Here is a 20,546-nt window from a genome sequence, read left to right on the forward strand (position 1 = left end):
GGGGACCCTCCCCGTTCCGTCCTCAGAGTTCACAACTTGGCTGTGTCACTTTCTGACACGAGTTTGAGAACTGTTTGGGGATCTCCGAGGGTCAGCCTCTCGCGGTGGAAGCAGACGTGACGAAGTGTATTGTGTCGCCCTCTGCAAGGCTGCGCTTCGGGGGGCGCGGACCCGGGGCCCCCCGCGCCCGGGCCTGCGCCCCAGGCCCCTGCGCATTGGACCCTTCGCTGCCCTTGTTCAGGAACTGAAATCAGCGTCTGCCTTCAGCGCCCCCTCGGTCTGGGTGTTTAGGCCTCTGATTTTTATTTTTATTTTTTTAAGTTTTTTTCCTGGTATTCTGTACCAGAGCGTAATTGCTTCCAACAAACGTGTGAACGTTGTCCATGTTGTCTGTGAGTTTGTGGGCATTTTTTTTCCCCTGGAGCTCTTTTTGGTAGCATGGGTGACAGTGACAGACACCACAGGGAAAGGAGCTAGGGACAGGGTCCTTCCTGGTTTCCAACTCCAAGAGCAGCACAGAGGGAGATGGCCAGAGGGGGCAAATGCCCAGCGTCTGGCAGTCAGCACTGGGGAGGGTCCCCCCACTTCCCGTGGAGGGGGCTTGGCTGGCAGGTGGGAGTTGAACCTGTCCTGACAGATGGACCGTCTCTCTCTCATTTGGCTTGGAAAGATCACACTTGCGTGTCCTTTGATCTCTGACCCCACTGTTATCACAGAGGTGCCCAGGCAAGTGTAGGCCGAGCTTCCCGGAGAGCTGAGCCAGGCTCGGGGATGCTGAGATGGCTTAGAAAGCCATGGCCCCCGGGCAGCAGTATTGGCAAGAGCTGTGTTTCATCATGACCTGGGTCCTAGCCATTTCCTGTTCCAGGCCCCAGGGACCTGTGAGATTTGGTTTCCCATCCCCAGCTCTCCCTGAAGAGTGTCCTCACCCTGGCTGGGTCGCTTATGCTCCTTCTAAAAGAAACCTGAATACAAATTCCAGCTCCTCTTTCTCTCTACTGGCTGTATGACCTTGGGCCCTTATTTAACCCCTGGCTTCCCCTTCTTTGGGATTGCCCTCCACCCAAAGCAAAAAACAAACCTCATTGGACTGTTGTAAGGCTTAAAGAGTGGTTAAATTAAAAAAAAATTTTTTTTTAATTGATTTGAGAGAGAGAGAGGAAAACATTAATTTGTTGTTCTACTTATATACACATTCATTGGTTGATTCTGTGTGCCATGACTCGGGATTGAACCTGATACCTTGGGCATATCGGGACAATGCTCTAAGAAACTGAGCTGCCCGGCCAGGGTTTTCAAAGTGAAAGTGCCTGTCTGTGAAAGTTTGACTGAATGACCTGGGAGGGTTTTCGGGTCTCATTCCAACATGACTAGGTTTGTGAGTTGGCTTTGAGCCCCCACAGGGAACATAAAGAGATATTATAGTAGTAATTATCTTCCTTAAGGTTTACTGTGAGGGTCAAATCAGGTCATGTAAAAGAAAAGAGCATTATTTGAATTGAAAGGAGTTCCTAAACTTTTTCTTTTTTCTTTTTTTTTAGTGTTTGCTATCCAGTGGGGACCTGCTTCCTATCATTGCATTCTAAGCCCCTGCCTCTGACCTTGCACATAGTGGGTCTGTAATTGTTACATGAATTTGGGCTCTCCATCTTGAACTTCCAAGGCAGAGGGCAGACCTAGGGCTTCCTCTGTGCCATCAGCTGTCCGTGTTTTTATGGACACGATTGTTTTTTCTCCATGCAGCTTATAAACCGCTGAGGAGGGCGGGCAGGCAGGTGGCCACTTTTCCTATAGCAGGCAGTTCTTTTTCCCTCCCTTTATGACTCAGTTGAGAAAGGCATTCATTGAAGTTCACAGAGGGTAGCAGATATTAAATCAAGCCTTTCACCTGGGGTGCGGTTTAGCACTATGGCGGGAAGTTTAATAAACTTGGGGATCATGTTGCAACAACCAGCCTTTTCAAATATGTAATGATTACTTGACCTTGGCTTTGAAAATGGATTCTCATCTATGTAACTCATCCGTACTTGGTATGCACCATGACATTTGTGGGGGAAGACAAAGGGATGCTCCTCATAGGAGATTAAGGTGTTAGGGCAAGAACTGTCTCCACCAACCGTGGGGGTCTTAGGTTGGATTTCATAGTCTTGGGTGAGTGAGTCTGTTGTATAGAGCCACACTGTTGAATGGGTCTTCTGGTTCCTCCCCTCTTTTTTCTTCTTCCTGAACAAATGTCCCTTATTCCGATCTGTCTTATTAGGGAGCAGAGGCCACCTGCAGTGTTGAAAAGCTCCGAGGGACAGTACATAGTAGCATGTGCGTGGCTCTGGATGCTGCTGAGCTATGTAGAATCCCAGTGATGTGCAGCTGCTTAAAGGATGCCTTGGACGGGTGTCTGGTGAAGGACTGAGTGGCCTTAGTCTTCAGCGAGAAGCTCACTTAATTGTGTTTGTCCACAGTGCTCCTGAGGTGGAAGGGGTGGCCTGGGCAGAAGGTGAGCTCTTGTTTGGGCTTCTGGTCCAGCGATCTAGGCAAGGGCTGCTCCCAGCCTCACCTGCTGAGTGGTGAGCTTTTCTGAGAAGCTACTGTAAATCGCTCTGGAGGAGACTAGTAAATGGTGATTTCTCAGGCGACCACGCACAGCATTGGGGGGTCTTTCGGCCTCCATGTCTCCAGCTGTGAAATGGATTATATAGATGCTTCTTAAACTCCTCCCTTAGGAACCCTGGGAAGGGGGATTGGGGAGCTCAGCCTGAGGTTTCCAGCACTTTTCAGTGTTAGTTCAGAGATTCCTTTGATGAAGGCTAGAACACAGGGTTCATCTTGTTTGTTTTAAAATAAAAATAAATTGCTGTCTTCCATCAAAAAACACTCAAGGAAGATGCACCTGATTTTCCTGGGGGTTCCTCCCAGCATAGGTATGTGTACCCCCAGTTTGAGAATCTTGGAGCTGGATTATTTCTAGGGCTGCTTCTAGTTCTAGACTTTATGAAATGCCAGGATATTTAAAAGCAGAAGATAACCTCCTTCCTAGAGGAAACGGATTCGGTACTAACATCTGCAAAGGATGCTCCAGTACTGAAGGGAAATAGGTATATTAGTAAATGAAAGAACCACTAGAGTATAAATGATCTGGACTTGAATGTTAAGGAAGACCGGGGCTCTGGGTATTCTGGAAATCCCCCCCCCCCCAAGAATTGGTTGAAAAGAACCTTGAACATGTGCGTGAAGTGCTTGGACTTTTTCTAAGCCAGAGCAGTGACTAGACAGTTCTCCCCAGCTTCTAGCTGAGTAATTGAAGCATCCACCCACCCACTCACCTGCTCTTTGCTGAGCAAATCTAAGGTGCCAGGGCAAGTACACTGTGAATTCGGGAGAGCACTGTTGTGTAAACATTACCACCGTCCATCTCCAGAATGTGTTCATCTTCTCTACCGATGGAACACTAACTCCATTCTACTATCAAGTCTATGTGAATTTGGCCCCTCTAGGAACCTCTCATATTAGAGGAATCATACAGCATCTGTCTTTTAGTGACTGGCTTATTTCATGTAGCATGATATCCTTAAGGTTCATTCATGGTGTAGCATGTCCCAGAATGCCCTTCCTCTTTCAGGCTGAATAATATATGGCAGCGTGTGTGTCGTCTAGTTTATCCATTCATCCTTCGATGGGCGCTTGGATTGCTTCCACCTTTTGGCTGTTGTGAATGATGCTCCTATGAACATGGTGTGCAAAGAGCTGAGAACTTGCTTTCCCTTCTTTTGGGCCTATAGGATCCTCTGGTAATTCTGTTTTTAAATTTTGAGGCCTCACTGTGCTGCTTTCCTCAGTGGCCCTGCCGTCTTATATTCGTAGTAGCAATGCACCAGGGTCCCGTTTCTCCATAGCCTCGCCAGCACTAGTTATTTTCTGTATTTTGGGTAATGTCATCCTGATTGGTGTGACATGGTTCTTTCTCTTGAGTCACATTTCTCCCTTAATTCTGTTCTTTCAACACCAGCCATGGTCTCTGCCTCACTTTGAGCTGTGGGGAATTCCTGAAATCTTAGGAGCTCCCACTTCAACCCTTGCTCCTGATTGCTGGTGAATTATGGGAGCATCACGTTTAATTTGGTAAGTGTGGTGGGGCACAGATTAAGGTTTCTGGAGGCTGCTCGTCTTTTAGGGTCTGTGTGTTAAGGCTTTTCTTCCATTCTCCCCTGTCTTTTTTATATTGAGTGGAAATTGGGGTGTGAGTTGGGAGACTCAAGAGGATAACAGTTGAAAGGCAACTCAGTAAGACAGTGCATTACATTTTGTGATTCTGAATGCAGGGTTCTAGGAATAAATTTGGTTTGCCTGTCGACTCTTGACTTTGAGTTGGGTGTTTGGTGGTCTGACATCTGCAGAGATCTGGCAGCAGAGTTATAATGTCTGGGGCTACACACACATACACACACACCCAAAGATGCAGGTCTTGCCCACATACACCCCCCCCCCCCCCCAAAGATGCAGGTCTTGCCTGCATCGCAGAATTTCAAACCTGGGAAGAAGATTGGAGGTTTACTTAAACTGAAGGCACAGGCAGATTCTTGTCATGTTGCAGAGTTGGAATTGGTAAGCCTTGTGCCAAGGGATTAAAAACACCAAACGGACAAGAACCAGAGCTATGATTCAGGAGCAGCAGTACAATGGTTTGGAGAAACCGTGGGGAGCAGGGAAATGAGCCGTGTGTGGTGTGTATGATTCACTAGGGCTGTGCCTGGGAGTGTTTCATTCGGGTGCAGAGTTTCTGAGACAGTTGGTTTCCTGGCTGTTATAGTGATGAAGAGACGAGTGTCATCGGATGGTGGGTACCTCACGTCAGCCTTTGCACCTGGAAGATGTTTTCAATGAAATGCTGAGTACCGCCTGGCCGGTGTGGCTCAGTGGTTGAGCATCGACCTAGGATCCAAGAAGAGTTCATGGTTCAGTTCCTGGTCAGGGCACATGCCCGGGGTGCAGGCTCCATCCCCAGTTGGGGGTGTGAAGGAGGCAGCCGATCAATGACTCTCTCATCATGGATGTTTCTCTCTCTCCCTCTCCCTTCCTCTCTCTGAAATCAATAAAGATATATTTTTAAAAAGAAAAAAAAAAAGAAATGCTGAATACTATGGGAAGTGTACAGTTCTGTCTCTGTACCTGAGTGGGGCGCAGCCTTGTTTTCATTCGTTAAGACCTCCGTGACAGCCTGTCTAGATAAATGGGGCACACTGTTGATGTGTTGGAAGCCGTGTTCCTTTGCTCCCCTCTAAGACTGCTGCTTTGTCAGGTTGGACCCGGGCAGCGGACTCCTGTGTATGACAGCCGGGCCTGCGTCATTCCCTTAGGCCACCTTAACCGCCTGTGGCTGTTAAGGGGATGACATGAATTAATGTGCACTTGGCTCAGAGTAAACATTGGTCAGCCATTATTATTGTCATGATCGCACTCCTTGTGATCTGCTCATCCACAGATAATTTTGGAGCACATATCTTGCGCCGTGCCTTCGTTTTTAGGATGCTCACGGGAATATTCCCCGCAACCTAAGGCAGTGATGTGGGCTATGATTTTTGCTCCCCTGACAACCAACTTTCCTCCTTGGCTTTGAGGAGAAAGGGTTCACTTTGCAAGGATTCCAAGGTGTTAGAGAAATCCCTTTGGACTTGATGTTTGCACACAAATGTCAAGACATTTCCGAGGACTGTTGTGGAACAAGTGTTTGGTGTTAAATATCGGGGAAAATATCTTTCTATTTGAGAAAGCAAGCGGAATATTCCCACTACCACAACAGCAGATAAAAGGTGTCACAGTATAATCATTGGGCAAATAGACTAAAATGTTAACTGTTGCCGTAGATGTGTTTATATTGTACTTGGAAGGTAGGAAAGTAGTTTCTGTTATTAAAAGAGAAAATACAAGTACAAGAGGAATGTCACAGCAGTTACTGAATGTTCCCTGGAAAACTTTTAGCTGGGCTGCCTCTTGAGACTAGAAGAGAAATGATACCCATGTGGAAGGGGGTAAGGAAAATAAATGTTCTTGGGAGTTTGGTTCTCTTACAGTCAGACTTTTATCCTGTGTGGTATACTGACTGCTCTGCTTGGCAAGAGACAGCAAGGGGAGGGCGGTCACCGTCATCAGGCCTGAGAATGCCCCTCACAGACCAGAAGTTACATCCACATGTGGTCACCAGGGCAGAAAAAGGTTTCCCAAGAGAAGGCCCATGGCAGGTGGGGGTGTCTCTAGGAGAGGCGGCTGGCTTCACCTTGTGCCCCAGGCCGGTGTGTTCCCAGGCGCTCTCCACCTGCAAGGTGACTGAGATCTACAGTGGACGCTCTGGCTTTCCTACAGGTAAGAGAGGTAGGATAGCAAGTGACTGTGTGGATGGAAAGAAGTGGATTCCTTTGAATGATGCTGAGGAGGTGAGGCTTGCTCTTTGAAGAGGTGGTGGTAGGGTGAGGGAGGGGCGGAGTCAAGGATGAGGCCGAGATCTCCAAATTGGACTCACGCCACTCGGTTGTGCAGGGGTAAGGACCTGGAGGATCCTGTTTGAATGTGTTTGTGAGATTTCCAAGTGGAGGCTTATTTTTAGGGCAGTGGAACACCTGGGCCTGAGGCTTGGAAGAGTTTTGAGTGTGAAGTAAGGTTTTGGGGCACATACCTGTAGACAGTAGAGATGTCACGTGTAGAAGAATTCACAGAGGACCGACCGGAGGTTGACCAGAAGGAGACCTGAAGTGCTGGGGGGGAGAGTGTTCCTGGGATGAAGGGTGGGGTTCATGGGGTCACTCTGGTGTGAGAGGTCAAGAAAGATAAAGGCTAAAATGTTCTTTGGGTTTGTTTATACATGGTAGGTGTGCAAATATTTGTAGAGTCCAAGAGATACTGGCTTAGCTTTGTAAACATCTTATGGTAACATCTTGACCCTAAGAATCTTGCAGTGTTCCCGAAAATTTGCAGGTGTCCTTGCCTAGTATCATGTGTGCTTGCCTCCCGGGTGTCCATATTTATGAGTCCCTGAAACTAGTGAACTTAGAATTAGAGATTTTACTATACTTTCTTATACATCTTACTTGAGGTTTTACAGTTTGCACCATTCGTGTTACAGAATCATGGTAAAATTAGGGGGGCGCGGGCATTGGAAATTGCTTGTTTTAGCAGTGATACCTCTGCAGCCCCATCAGAATGGATAAAATAAGAATTTAACAGTACCAGCTTTTGGTGAGGAGGTGTTACAATAGGAGGTCGTCAAGGCTTCAATAACTTACTCACTGCATTAACAAGGTGTAAAAACACCGTCTTTAGTGTGTAACAGTGTTTAGCAGTAAAAAGAAGTTAATGATTGCCCACCTTTCAGTAAGCATGGGAGTGCTATGGATGTAATTAGCTGGTAGGCAGGGACAGAGCCCAGCAATTTCCCAGCCTTGGTACTGTGTGCTTACCTACCCACCCGTGTTGCCAAGCGTGGTTTCTGAACTGCGGCCTTCTTTGTTTTTTTCTGGTAAGTAAGCGAGCCCATGTGTCATGTCCTGTTGGCTCTTCCTTGTGGTCAGGATGTGTTGCCTGGACTGAGAGATCCCAGATTTTTTCAGCTCCTCTTCTGATCGCTATGGATACAGGGTACCAGTGCTCCCTGGAGTCTCTTCTCCATCACTTTCCGCTAGGCTTCCCCTTAAAGCTGAAACCCTTCCCCTTCCCGATGCCAAGGTGCGGTTTCTTAAAGTGCCCCAGGACTTTGAAAAGTGTACAGCGATGGGAATAAGTTTCAAAATAATTATACCAGAAAGGGTTAAAACTTCCCAACTTTGTCAACCCCAGTTCTTTGTTCACATCGCCCGCCCCTTTTCAATTTTGCTGTGCACGGTTTCCTCCTAGCAACGGGCACTGGTCGGTGGGGAAGTGGAGCCTGGCTGAGGGCCTCCGTGCCAGAGACTGTCCCCTGCAGACAGTGAGTCACCAGGGCTCCCGGAGGGGCCTGGACCCTGGACCCCGGCTTCAGGGCACACTTGGTGCCATAGTGGCCTTTTTTGCATGTGGATTTTCATTAGCAGTTCCATTTCTTTAGTAGACATTGGGCTGTTCAGTTCTTTCGTTTTGTGTTAGTTTCGGTAAGTTGTATAGTTCAAGGAGTTTGTTCATTGAAGCTGTTGAATTTTTTGGTGTAACTGTGATCCTTGTACTGTCTAGAAGATCTGTAGCGATGCGCCCATTTTATTTCTGATGTTTGCCTTTTGTGTTAAGAACCTATCTGGTCAAAGCTGCTGGATCCAGTGACTTAGCTCCCGCGGATGGCTGGGGGTGATTTAAGGAAAGGGGAGCCTGCCTGTGGGGGAGGGCGGAGGGCGGGACTGGCCCTGCCTTGGCGCCTCCTCTCTCTGGAGGAGCTGCTGGAGAGGCCCGGGTCACATGGGTGGTGAGCTCATTAGGCTGGGGACACCAGCTGTGCTATTATTAGGGCTGTTAAGGTCCTCGGCAGATGTTCTTAGGCCGAGTTCCAGCCTTGCTCACTTCCCACATATGGCCTAATACAGTCCATGGAAAAAGAGCCACTCGGGAGCAAATAGCTTTTCCATGAAGCACATCACTGCTTTCTTCCCATGAACTCTTTCCTTTTCTTTCTCTGTCTTTCTGTGTCATTTTCTCTCTCTCTCTGTTTTCTCTGTTTCTTCTCTCTGTGCCTTTTCCCCTCTGCCTTTGTCTATCTTTCTCTCTGCCTCTGTCTCTGCCTCTGTCTCCTCTCTCTATTTCTGTGTTCTTCTCACCCCCCTCTCCCCCTTCCCTCCATACTTTCTTTTTTCTTTCTTTTGAGGCCCCCCCTTATTTAACCCCGTGTGGAACCAGAAAGAACATAGTGGGGCATGAAGAAAGGCTGCCCGCTCTGGGTTAACAGTGAACCTCGGCGCGTCATAGGAAATATAAGGAGTGCAGGTAAGTCCGAGGGTGGCCACACGCTGGACATTGTTTGAACAAGCGCCTGTTTTAAGTGGCACGGTTAGCATCTGTGGCTTTAGGGCCACTGTAACCCCAACAGCCTGATGAGTGGCCGGGGGCGAGGGTTAGTTTTGTTTATTTTTACACGTGGTTTGTGCGTCGTTGGTTTGGCTACGACCTCTCTTGTTTCCTGGATCTCGCTGATCAGCTTTCATCAATAAGCTTCCACGTGGCCCTTCCCTGTCCCCTCGTTTTCACAGTAACCCACGTCTCGGCCTGCAGTCACAAAGTGCAGTCAGTATTGGATTGACTTCATTGTTCGGGGGACTGAATTTCCACAGGGAATGTGCTGCTATCTGATATGACCTCCATGCTATTCTCTGAAGCTCACCGTAATGCAAGCTGCATTATAGGCGTTTCCAGCAGTTTATTTTAAAGCGCTGACATTTTTATATATTTACATGAAATTCATAGCTATGATGCAAAATTATCGTATTGTTATTAAAATATAACGAAGCGATACATGCACACATTAGGGCCATTTCTTACTCTAATACTGGCTGCAACTGTCAGAAGTAGTTTTAAGAAAAGCTTCCTTCTATAACCTGGGCATTTTTCTTCAAAAGAAAGTAAATATAAGTATTTTAGAACAAATTCTCTTTTGGATTTTAAACATCATTGAATTGTAAAAAAGATTTTTTTGAAGTCCAAAAACCAAACTCTGAGCTGGGCAACTAACTATTCACAGGGATTTCTCTGCGAATTCAGAGACTGGGAAAGAAAAGCAGGACCCACCTTTCTTCATTTCCCTGACTTGATTTTATCTGAAGGAGACGCATGATTACTAGGGAGTTGTTGGGAGCCTTTTCTCACAGCTGCAGCCCCAGCCGGTGGGTGCAGGGGCCAGAGCTCCAGCTACGGGTCGACATGTGTCCCAGGGTTTTTGTTGAGTGGTTTATTCTCATTCTGGAACCGTGGCTGGTTCTGATCTCATAGGTCTTCTATAGATAAGAGCCTCCTGTGTTGGGAGTCGGGGCATTCTTGGCAGAATGGGGAGCTGGAGATCTATTTAGGACAATTGCTAAGGATGTGTTGAGTGGCTTCCCTGGGCCAGGCATCCAGGCATGACAGTAAACTGGACCGTCCAGGTCTGGGGGCAGGAGAGAGAGACACAAAGGAGTAACAGATGTGGGGTGTAATGCCAGGTAGTGACAAGGGGTGATAGATAGGGAGGGCATGGGGTGGCTGCAAGGACGTGTTTAGGGAGGCTATGGGTGAGCAGACACCTAATGGTAGTGGTGGTGGGGTGAACCTTGGGAAACAGGGAGGCAGAATGTTCTTTGCAAAGCAGACAGCAAATGTCGAGACCTCTGCCAGAAGCCAGTGTGGCTGGAGTGTGGGGAGCCCCTGGAGACATGGACACACATGGGGGGGATGGTCAGGGCAGGCCTGCATCCCGCTGGCCTGCCAGGCAGTGCTCAGGAGTTGAGATTTTAATTTGATTATGATTGGAAGGAAGGTGCTGGAGGATTCTGAGCAAGGGAGGGACATGAATTGATTTACTTTTTCCACAGATCCCCCAGCTGCTGTTCAGATGGGAGTGGGAGCAGAAGCAGGGAGAGTGGAGAGGATTTTGCATTGGTGTGGGCCCAGGGGAGTGCTGGCAGCCCATGGCCAGTGGAAAGGCTTGTTGTGCTCTGGGTAGAGGCTCAGGATACCTGGCTGTGGTTGAGGAGCCGGGCAAAGAAGAATCTAGATGGTTTAAGGATCTGAGATTCTTTCCCTCCTTGCATGGTTTGGTGGGTTGGGGTTGGGGGCGGGAGAAAGTCTGAGCTGAGAAGAGAGTGAGGGGGTTTGGCCCCTCCGCCCTCAGGCTTGGTGGAACTGAGTTAGGAGTGTAGCGGGTTCCCTGGAACAGCATGTGCTGATGCCCAAGTGACTCAGCTGCTGAGGTTATCTGTGAAGAATCTGGAGGGTGCGTTCTCTTGGAATTCGAAGTGTTTGAGGACAGAAAGTCATGCCGTTTCTGGTGGAGTGTGGTAAGACCGATCAACACAAGAGCTGGGCTTATTCTGGGGTCGCAGTGAGGATGAGTGGCGCACATCCGGTTTTTCCAGAATGTGCTTTTGCCTTCCAGACAGTGGCCATGGGGCTTGTGTTTTTTGTGTGTGTAGCACAGAAGGGCTGCCATTGCCCTGTGCTGTTTATGGCCAGGGCAGTCTTGCCGAGGATGGTGTGGAGCTCTAGGGTTGGCTCCAGTTCACCTGGAGTGTGCCAACCTGGAAAGACTTCTTCCCAACCTCTGAACTCTTCTAGGCCTTTCCACCATGCCTTAATGGCATCTGAATGAATAAATAACCAATTCTTAAGAACCAACTTTCTGCTGATGGCTCATTCACTTATTAATGTTGGCCACTGGCCCATAGTACTATTTTATTTTCTCACTTTTTTTTTAATCACCCCAAGACTGTGGCACCAATATTTTTAACTCACTTAAACAAGTGTGGTAGGTCCTGTCCTCTTTAAAACGAAGCTCCATTGTCATTGGAACTAAAACACTGGCTGCTTTGTTTGGAAAAGTGGGAAAGAAGGGACTTTTCCTGTTGAGTGTGATCAGGTCAGTTCTTTTAGAAATGAAAATCCTGGGCTCCTGTTTCCTTAAAAACTGATATGTCCATGTGTTTGTTCTGGAACTATTAGTGCATCACATTCCAGGCTCTCTTTAAAGGGCTCTGGATAATTAGTTGGCCCTGATCTCAGCGAGTACAGTAAGCCATTAGAGAGCAGCGGGTGACCTCTGGCCCCGACCCCTCCTCCTCCGAGATGGAGTGAGGTGCAATTAGAGAGCCCTCGAGTGGGGACAAGTGGTCGCTGGGGCATAAATAATGCAATCTACCCTGTCTGTGCATGTGGTGGGGCCGAGCGATTTGGTGTTTGGAAGCCTGAACCTCAACTTTTCAGGCCCAGCGTATTTGGGCTGTGTGACTTAGGGGAAGTTCTTAGCTATGAGCTAAGTTTTTCCAGCTGTACAGTAAGACTGTGTTGCGTGACTGTGGGGATTCGGTAGATGATGCATAGGAAGGTGGGCCTCGTACTTACTTGTTGGTAGCTGCTTGAGGGGGCCTCTGAGCGCCATTCCTTTGGGGCTGGGAACATTCTGTTACATCATCACCTCCTCCCAGGCTCTGACTCCATCACGGAAGACCCAGGCGTTTCCCTCAAGGTCACCTTCCAGTCCTCTTTCTTGTGGCATTCTGGATTCTGACGGCTCACCTAGCGCCCTGGCCATCTCCTCTTCAGTGGGGGCTTCTCAGCCTTGCTTCACCCACCGCCCCGTTTACAGCCCGGACTGTGTCACCTGCTCCACCTTTGAAACCCTGAGCATGACCACCCTGCCCCCTGAACTCCAGTCCTTCCAGCCCTTTGCACACGTTCCCTGCCCCGTCCAGGCTTCTCCCCCTCCACCCCGTCTTGTCGCCACCGAGCACCGTTGTCCTCCCTTGGCACCACCTGGCAGAGCTCCACCCCGGCCTTCTGAGGGCCACTGGAGGAATCATATGGTCACCTGTCGCCTAGCATGAGGGCCCCGTAGTGCAATTCCAGCTGGGCCATAGGCTCTGCCCAGTGTTCTTCTGTTTCCTTGGGCTTCTCTCTGACTCTTGCCACAGTGACTCTTCTAACCTTCCCGTGTCTTGCTCAGACACCTCACCCCTCGTCTTCAGTAGATACTGTGAATGCAGTGAGCAGGAGCCCGACTTGCTGCCTCCCTGCCCTCCTGTCCAGCGTCGCTGCCTTTCTGTGGTCTTCCCTCCTGTTAGGCGAAGGGGACCCTCTTCCTGCCGGAGGCCGATGTGCTCTTCCAGGTGGAACCCGTCCTCTGCCACCTCCTCAGGAGTGGTGCTTGGCCCTTCAGTTCTTTTCTCTGTTCCTCCAGCCGCATCCCATCTGTGGACCCTGTGCCACCATCTGTAACATACTCAGTCCTCTCCAGTCTTTCTAGCCCCCACATCTCCCCCAGCCATAGCTCCCTCGCCCCTGCCACAGCCTGTCTCCCTGGCCCTGTTGCTCTCAGACCCCTGCACCCATCATTCCGCCAGCAGCAGCACAGGGAGCTTGGTTCTAAGTCCAGGGCACGCCTTCTAGTCCTGGCGTTGACCTTAGCCAGCACAGTCTATATTACTTGCCTCGTTCCCCTCCTGAAATGTTCCCTCCCTGGCTTCTGGGAAGCTACGCCCTGAAGGCTTTCCTCCTACTTCCCCAACGCCTGTCTCACTGGCTGAAGGCTCCTCTGCCCCCAGGTAGCCTTTGAATGGTGGTGTCCTTGGGATGTGGCACCTCAGGTGAGCCCCCTGCCTCGCACTCTGGAGGCCACCATGTCTGTGGCCTCCGTTGCCATCACTACCCAAATCTTGTGTCCTTAGCTCTGGACCTGTTTACCTGCTGCCTGCCCACAGCACACCTCCAAGTTCAGGTGCACAAACACTGCCCACCCAGCTCATCCCCACCACCATCCCCTCTCCCTGCCTCCTCCTACCAAACAAAGGGTCTGTCTCTGAGCCCAGTCACATGGAGGGTGCCACTGCTCTCAGCTGCTCAGGCAGGAACCTGGACCTTTTCCCAACTCCATTTCTCTCACTCCTGCTCCTTCCAAGCAGTCGCCTCCCAGAATGCCCTGCTGGACTTGGCTGCTCTAATATTTACTCTACTGCTAAGCAACCTTTCCAAAGTGCAAATCAGATCCCACCACTTCCGAGCTTAAAACCTGTCCAGGAGCTCCCCATGGGGCCAAAGAGGCTGCTGTCCCTCCTTCCCTCACTAAAGCCCTCCACAGCTTTTTCAGTTCCCTAACTGGCCATCCTTCTTCTCCCTCCTCCTGGACTTTGTCTCTACTGTTACCCCTGCCTGCAGAGCCCTCCACCCCCACCCCTCCACCCCCTTTCTCTGCTTGGCCTGTTCTGGCAACCTGGCTAATTTCTGCTCACCTTTTGGGTCTGACCTGAGGTTGGCCCGGGAAGCTTTTCCTGACCCCAGGTTACCCATCTGTATCAGCAGTTTTCCCAGTGGCTTGTCACTGATGATATTTTTGTCTCTGGCCCCTTGAAGGTAAAGAGCATCCGTGAGAGGCTTCAGTTGGACAGTGGAGGGCATGAGATGTCTGAGCCAGCACTGGGCACATGACCCAGGGGCTGTCTTGTCTGTGTACTACAGGGCAGAGCTTGTTGAGATAAATTCCTCCCTATAGATTGCAAGTCCCATGAGGGCAATGATTTTTGATGGATTCATTTTCTCCTCTGTTCTCCGTAATTTTTAAAACACACACACATATATATATTCTTGATTTTTAGAGAGAGGGGGTGGAGAGAGACAAGGAGAGAGAGACATTAATGTAAGAGAGAAATATCAATCGATTGCCTCCTGCACTCAACCCCACTGGGCAGTAAACCCGCAACCTGGATAGTGCTCTGACCGGGAATTGAACCAGCCACCCTTTGGTGTATGGGACATCGCTCCAACCAACCGAGCCACACCGGCCAGCACTGTTCCCAGTATTAATAGAAGCAGATGGTAGTGCCTGGTACATAGTAGGTGCTCAAAAAATAGTGATGGAATGACTCTAGAGCAGAGGTGAACTTTTCCATTTTCATCTGGGCAGTTTTCATGATGTTGATTTCAGCTGCCCTGTCCCCTGCCAGGCATGAATTTGGAAATGGGGCCGGTGCCCCGGAGCCGACATCCTCTGCAGCCTCTCCGTGCTTTTATCTCACATGGTAAGGACCTTTTAAAATCACAAGCTGTAATCACCAGAGCCTCGTGTAACAAATTCCTGGGTCATGAGGAATTCCATGGCGGCTCTGACTCATGTCACAGTGAACTCGTTTATTCTAAGAGTTTTTTAGTGGACTCTTTAGAATTTTCTACATACGAGATCGTCACATGCGAAGAGAGATAGGTTCGCATCTTCCTTTCCCATCTCAGTGTTGTTTATTTGTTTTTCTTGCCTACTTGCTCTGGCTGGAACTTCTAGTGTTGAATGGAAATGGCAAGAGTGGACATCCTTGTCTTGCTCCTGTTCATTAGGGGAAACAGCCATTTGGTCTTTTGCTGTTAAGTCTGATGTTGGCTGCAGGTTTTTTATAAATGCTCTTTATCAGGTTAAGTTCCCTTTGATTTCTACCTAGTTTGATGATTGTTTTGTCGTGAAAAGTGGTTGAATTTTGTCAAACGCTTTTTCTGCATCTATCGAGATGGTCCTATGATTTTTCGCCCTTTGTTATATGAAGGTGATATATTACAATAAACGATTTTAAGATCATTACTTCATTACTTTTTTATATTGTTTTTCAGGACTTCCACGAAGCAAAAGTATTTTTCTCAATGAAACAGAGACTTCCAAGAAGAAATAGCTTCAGCTTGCGAGTTGTTTTTTATTGAACTGAAGTTTTTTGTGTTTTCTCTTTTGGGAAAGGAACCAATGAAAGCGATTGCTTCCCAGTTGGTGTCCCAGAGCAGGAATACAATTCTTAATTTTGACGGCCAATGGGGCTCTTCCACTCTCTAGGGCTGATCGTCTGTCGTTGCCACTGCTGGGATTGTCTCTCTAACTTAAGTAGACCCTGACCTGTCTGGTCTGGAAGTGCTAATTATACTAATTTTCTTATCTCATCTTTTAAAAAGAATGATGATCCTGGGTTCTTATTACCAGAGGATGTTGGCCTCCTTTGCAAAGAACACACTAGGAAGGATGCTTGTGTGGAATTTGATCCCAGGAGCCCTGCCTTAGAGTTCTTGCTGATCTTTCCTCCCCGTTTTGGGGTGAGGATTAGTGTATCTGCTACCATTCTTGTGGGGTTATGGGCAGCAGCCTAGCAACCCTTTCATGGCACTCAGCTGTTTCTGTTTTTTTCTCCCCTCCCTTTTCTCCCTCCCCTTCTCCCCCTCTCCCTGGCCTCCCCCTTACCCTTCTCCTGTCCTTTCCCCCATTGTTCTTTCTGCTGCTCCCCCCTCCCATCTCCCCCTTCTCCCTGGCCCCTTCTTTTTTCTCTTCATAGTCCCTTCCTCCTGATCCCTGCCCTCCCCCTTCCCCCTTTGTCTTGGAAATCCATTGTCCTTGCCGTGACTCCAGCCCCTCCACCCTGCCAGCCCCCCAGCCCGTGAGCAAATCTCTCCAGCTTCTGATGGATGTTGTCTTTGGCTTTCTGCCTGTGGGTTTCTCCAAGTCAAGACTGTGTGTTCTGTTTTCTCCGTGGAGGTGGGGAGTAAAGGGGATCCCAGGTTTCATGGCCTCAGACAGGTTCTGTCTGTAGGGTTTGGCCATTTCTGAGCAAGTCCCTGGCTTTGCTCCTTGCTGTCCCTGGTTCTCACAGTGGCCTGTGAGAGTGGCCAGAGGGCCCCCCCCCCCAGTGGACTGGGATTTGGAAGAGGGCAATGCAAAGGCCTCTAAAGAGCTCTTACTACCTTGATGGACAGCTGCCTTTGAGGCCCTTTAAATGCCTTTGGTTGGCAGCAGACTGAATATTTGAAATAAAGCAAAATGATTTATTTAGTTATGGCCATAGTTAAATGTTTTGCAAATGGAGACTCGAGGGTTCACCATCTGGTTGTGCTCCTGTGTCCTGAACTCCCGAAGTGGGCTGATTTGGGATGAACAGGGCGCCCACTCGCCACCTAGTTCTCTTGACTTGCAGGAGCCCTGGTCTGTGTAGAAACCCTCCCTTCAGGTGGCTCCAGGAACTGGGTTGTCTTAGACTTTGGACCTTAAAACTGATGTTGGATTTTTTCTTTTTGTAATTTATTTTTTCATTAAGTTTATTAGGGTGACATTGATCAATAAAATTATATAGGTTTCAAGTTTACAATTCTATGATATATCATCTGTATATTGTACTGTGTGCCCGCCACCCAAGGTCAAATCTTATTCTGATGTTGGAAATTTAAAATATTGTTTTTTCAGTCCTATTTCAGTGTCTTACTCCCCTCCCCCATCTACTTTTCAGGCTTTTTTTTTTTTTTTTTTTTTTAAGGCCATTTGAATATTGTGTTATATGGAAGGAGTTTTCTCCATATACAAGGGCAACTTTCCTAGAAAGTAGAGTCAATAAATTGGATTTGCCAGTACAAGTTTCATCTTGCTGTGCCAGGAGGTTGGACTCTGGAACAGACTGCTCATGTTCGCGCGCCATCTGAACTGCATGGGGACTGTGTGGACTGGGCCTTAAACTTGTCACATCTCCTCTTCAGTAGGACCCAGTGGGTGCCATCCTCATCGGATGCTGAGGGTCAAGGGACGTACTATGGCTTAATTGCTTATTAATAAATGCTCTCTATTAGTTATTAAGAGACTATTTAGTAACAAAGGTTGGCCATTGAAACAGCCATGAGTTGGCTGCCAGTTTTTAAAGTTTTCTTTTCTGTTCTGTTTTTTCACTTGAAGTACATGATTTCTCTGGATTTTCCAGTTAGCCCAGTGAAGGAATTAGAACTGTGAAACCACTTTAGGGGAAGAAAATAAAATCTTTACCAGTGATGCCTGTGTGTTAAGTATTTTTTAAGATGTAGCAATTTTGAAGTGTGATGATTAAAATTTCTCAAAGCAGAAACCTCTCCCTGCCGTAAATTTCAGGTGAGGACACATTTTATAGTGCATTACATCTCTGTAAATGTTTACCTTTTCATTTTATAACCTTGTTGAGAAGCTGGACTCATACCTTCCTTTAAAGGAAACCTGCAGTGGAAACTTCCAGAGGAGGAGTTTTAAAGGTGGAATTACAGTGTCACTCAATTCATTGAAGCAGAAGCTGAAGGCTCTCTGTGAGGTTCGGGGTAATGGCACCTCTGATCCCAGGGGAGGGCCAACAGCCTTAGCCCAGTGCTAATGCTTCAAGTGAGAGTGCGGCCGCTGAGTCCCCCCCTAGAGTCTGGATTCACTGCCCTGGTTGGGCCCCAGACCTTCAGCCCCAGATCTCACCGCAGCCTGCGGGTGTCCTGGGAACCTGAGGCCTTGCCGTCTGGCTTCCTCTCTTAGCCAAGACTCCTTCACCTGGGAGGGTTGGAAATCAGGCCATTGTTAGTCAAAGGAATTACTCCATAATGTGCTTTTTATTCAGCGGTGGTGCTTTTTTCTTTTTTTTAATCCTCACATGAGGATATTTTTTCCATTGATTTTTAGAGAGAGTGAGAGGGAGGGAGAGGGGAGAGAGAAACAGAGAGAGAGAGAGAAACATCAATTGGTTGCATCCTTCATGCACCCCACCCGGGGCTGAGGATCGAACCTGCTACTGAGTTATGTGCACTTGACCAGAAATCGAACCTGAGACCCTCTGTCTGAGGGCTGTGTGAGGGCTCCAAGCACTGACCCATACAGGCCAGGGCCATAATGTGCTTTTTATCCAATGGTGCTTCTTAATCTGCCCCATACTCCAAGGCCGTTGGTATAATCGCCCATTACTTATAAAGGTGATTTTTTAAATCTGCGTATTTGAGCCTTCTGGTCCTATGAACCTCAAGTAATTGAGCGATGTTGTACATCATGAAAGTGGAGTCCTGTGCCTGCCCGTGTCAGCCTGTAGAGAGCGGCCCTCTGTCCCCATCTCCCCCCTCCTGTGCCTGGCCAGCGTCTAAGCCAGTAATGTGTGTTTGGGGGCAGTGCTCCCCAAACTGAATGTCAAACAGCTAAAAACTGGGGACTTGCTTCTGTAGTAGAAACCAAATTTGAAACAGGAAGCTTTGCTTTTTGATTGAGAAAGTTTTACAACTTTATTAATTTTTATTGATTCAAATGTGCCAGAGAGCATGTTTAGGAAAAAATCACATCTAAGTTCTGCACCATTCAGGACCCCCGAGGAGACCCTCTGACAGGTCGGCACAGGGTAGGATGGAGTGAGCCCGGGAGGGCAGACGCGGGGCCTGGTCCGTGGCCCGCTGCTGCCCGCTGGCTGCCTGTTGGCCTTTCCCCTCTGGAGGCGTTTGCTGGCCCCTGGACCCGCCCGAGTGTAAGCCAGCTGGTGCCCGAGCTCCTCGGGCTCTAGATCCCACTCCCGGGAAGGTGGCATGTGTTCCGGTTGGATTTAGGCGAGAGCACAGCGTCCGCTGGAACCGGCAGAACTCGTTTTGGGAGGAAGAAATAGAAATGTTGCCCCCTGAGACTAACTTATAGACCCACAGGCACTAACGGGGCATATTTCGGGGGCGGACTGAGTAGTTTTCTCCTTTTCAGTTAAGTGTATGTTTTTTCATTATCGATTCTGAACATGATGAGTTTTGCTGTTTCCTGAGGGCCCTGAAATCACTTTATTTTTTGTTCATTAGGATTGCTTTAATTTCATTTCGTTTTTAAGGGTTGATGGAAACTTTGAAATTGGAGATACTCGTGTGTACACCTTACCTAATTCTGAATAGTATTTTAGTGCAGAATATTGAAATCTATTCTTTATGTTAAGCATGGCCAAGGTAATAAATTGCTTTAAAAAAAACAAAAAAACTACGCCCGGTTGGCATGGCTCAGCAGTTGAGCATCAACCTAGGATCCAGGAGATCGCGGTTTGATTCCCGGTCAGGGCACATGCCTGGGTTGCGGGCTCCATCCCCAGTCGGGGGCCGTGCAGGAGGCAGCCGATCAGTGACTCTCTCATCATTGATGTTCCTCCCTCCCTCCCTCCCTCCCTCCCTCCCTCCCTCTCTCTGAAGTCAATAAAGATATATTTTTAAAAAACTAAAGCAGTTTTAGGAATGCATAATTATTATATTTCTGAATTTCCTTTTATATAGTTTATGGAGACAAGGGGAAGTATAAATAGTTCCATACAAGCCAATCTTTTGTCAGATCTGTAAGGTAGAAAAATGGGCTCATTTAAAATGTATTTTTCTCATTTTACCCTTCAGATCTGGGTTTGACATTAATCACGTAAAATAGAGAAGAAAGAAAGAAGGCGAGAGCTCCAGCACTCACGACTTTGGAACATTAGCTCATAGCTGCCTATGGTTGACTTTTTACATTTAAAATAGTGACTGTGTGTGTGTGTGTGTGTGTGTGTGTGAATTAGCTTGTTTTTAAAGTTCTGGGCTTCAGGAAAGAACAGAGTTGAGAGCAGGAAACCATCCCAATCATACTACTCAGAAATACCCGGTATTTCAATGAACAGAGAACATCTTGCCAGAAAATCTCTGTGTGCGATGTCTATTAGACTTTATTTTTTAAAATAATTTGTTTTTATCAAGACAATATCATGCACATAACTTTTCAAAAAACTTTTTTATTATAAAATGAAACACAGATACAGAAAACCACACAAAACACTGACTAGCACAATGAATTATTATTAGATAAAAACCTTCTGCTAAAGAGTTCAGTGTGTCTTATCTTAGGGATGCATTTGGCTTGAAATTTCTTGTTAGTTTAGAGCAGTGGTCCTCAGGATGGTCCCCAAGCAGCAGCAGCAGCCTCTCCTGGGAGCTTGCCTGAAATGTAGATACTTGCATATACTTAATCCAGACCACAGGATCTCAGGCATAGGGCCCAGCAATCTGTTTTTTTAACAAGCCCTCCAGAAGGTTCTGATCCTTGCTAGCTGGCTAAATGACCTTGTAGACTCACACAGAAGATAGGTTGGAAGGGG

General features: G+C 48.0%; 1 protein-coding gene across 1 annotated transcript in view; it reads left to right on the forward strand.

Annotated features, from left to right (window-relative positions):
* Window positions 1–8,450: 8,450 nt before the first annotated feature.
* TRAK1 (trafficking kinesin protein 1) overlaps window positions 8,451–20,546 on the forward strand; it is a gene marked incomplete at its 5' end in the record, with an annotated part of 120,840 nt that continues 108,744 nt past the window's right edge. Inside the window, one exon of the mRNA XM_081159468.1 lies at window positions 8,451–8,931. The remainder of the gene's footprint in view (window positions 8,932–20,546) is intronic.

Source organism: Miniopterus schreibersii (genome assembly GCF_964146895.1).
Source record: "Miniopterus schreibersii genome assembly, chromosome: 15".
Classification (NCBI taxonomy): domain Eukaryota; kingdom Metazoa; phylum Chordata; class Mammalia; order Chiroptera; family Miniopteridae; genus Miniopterus; species Miniopterus schreibersii.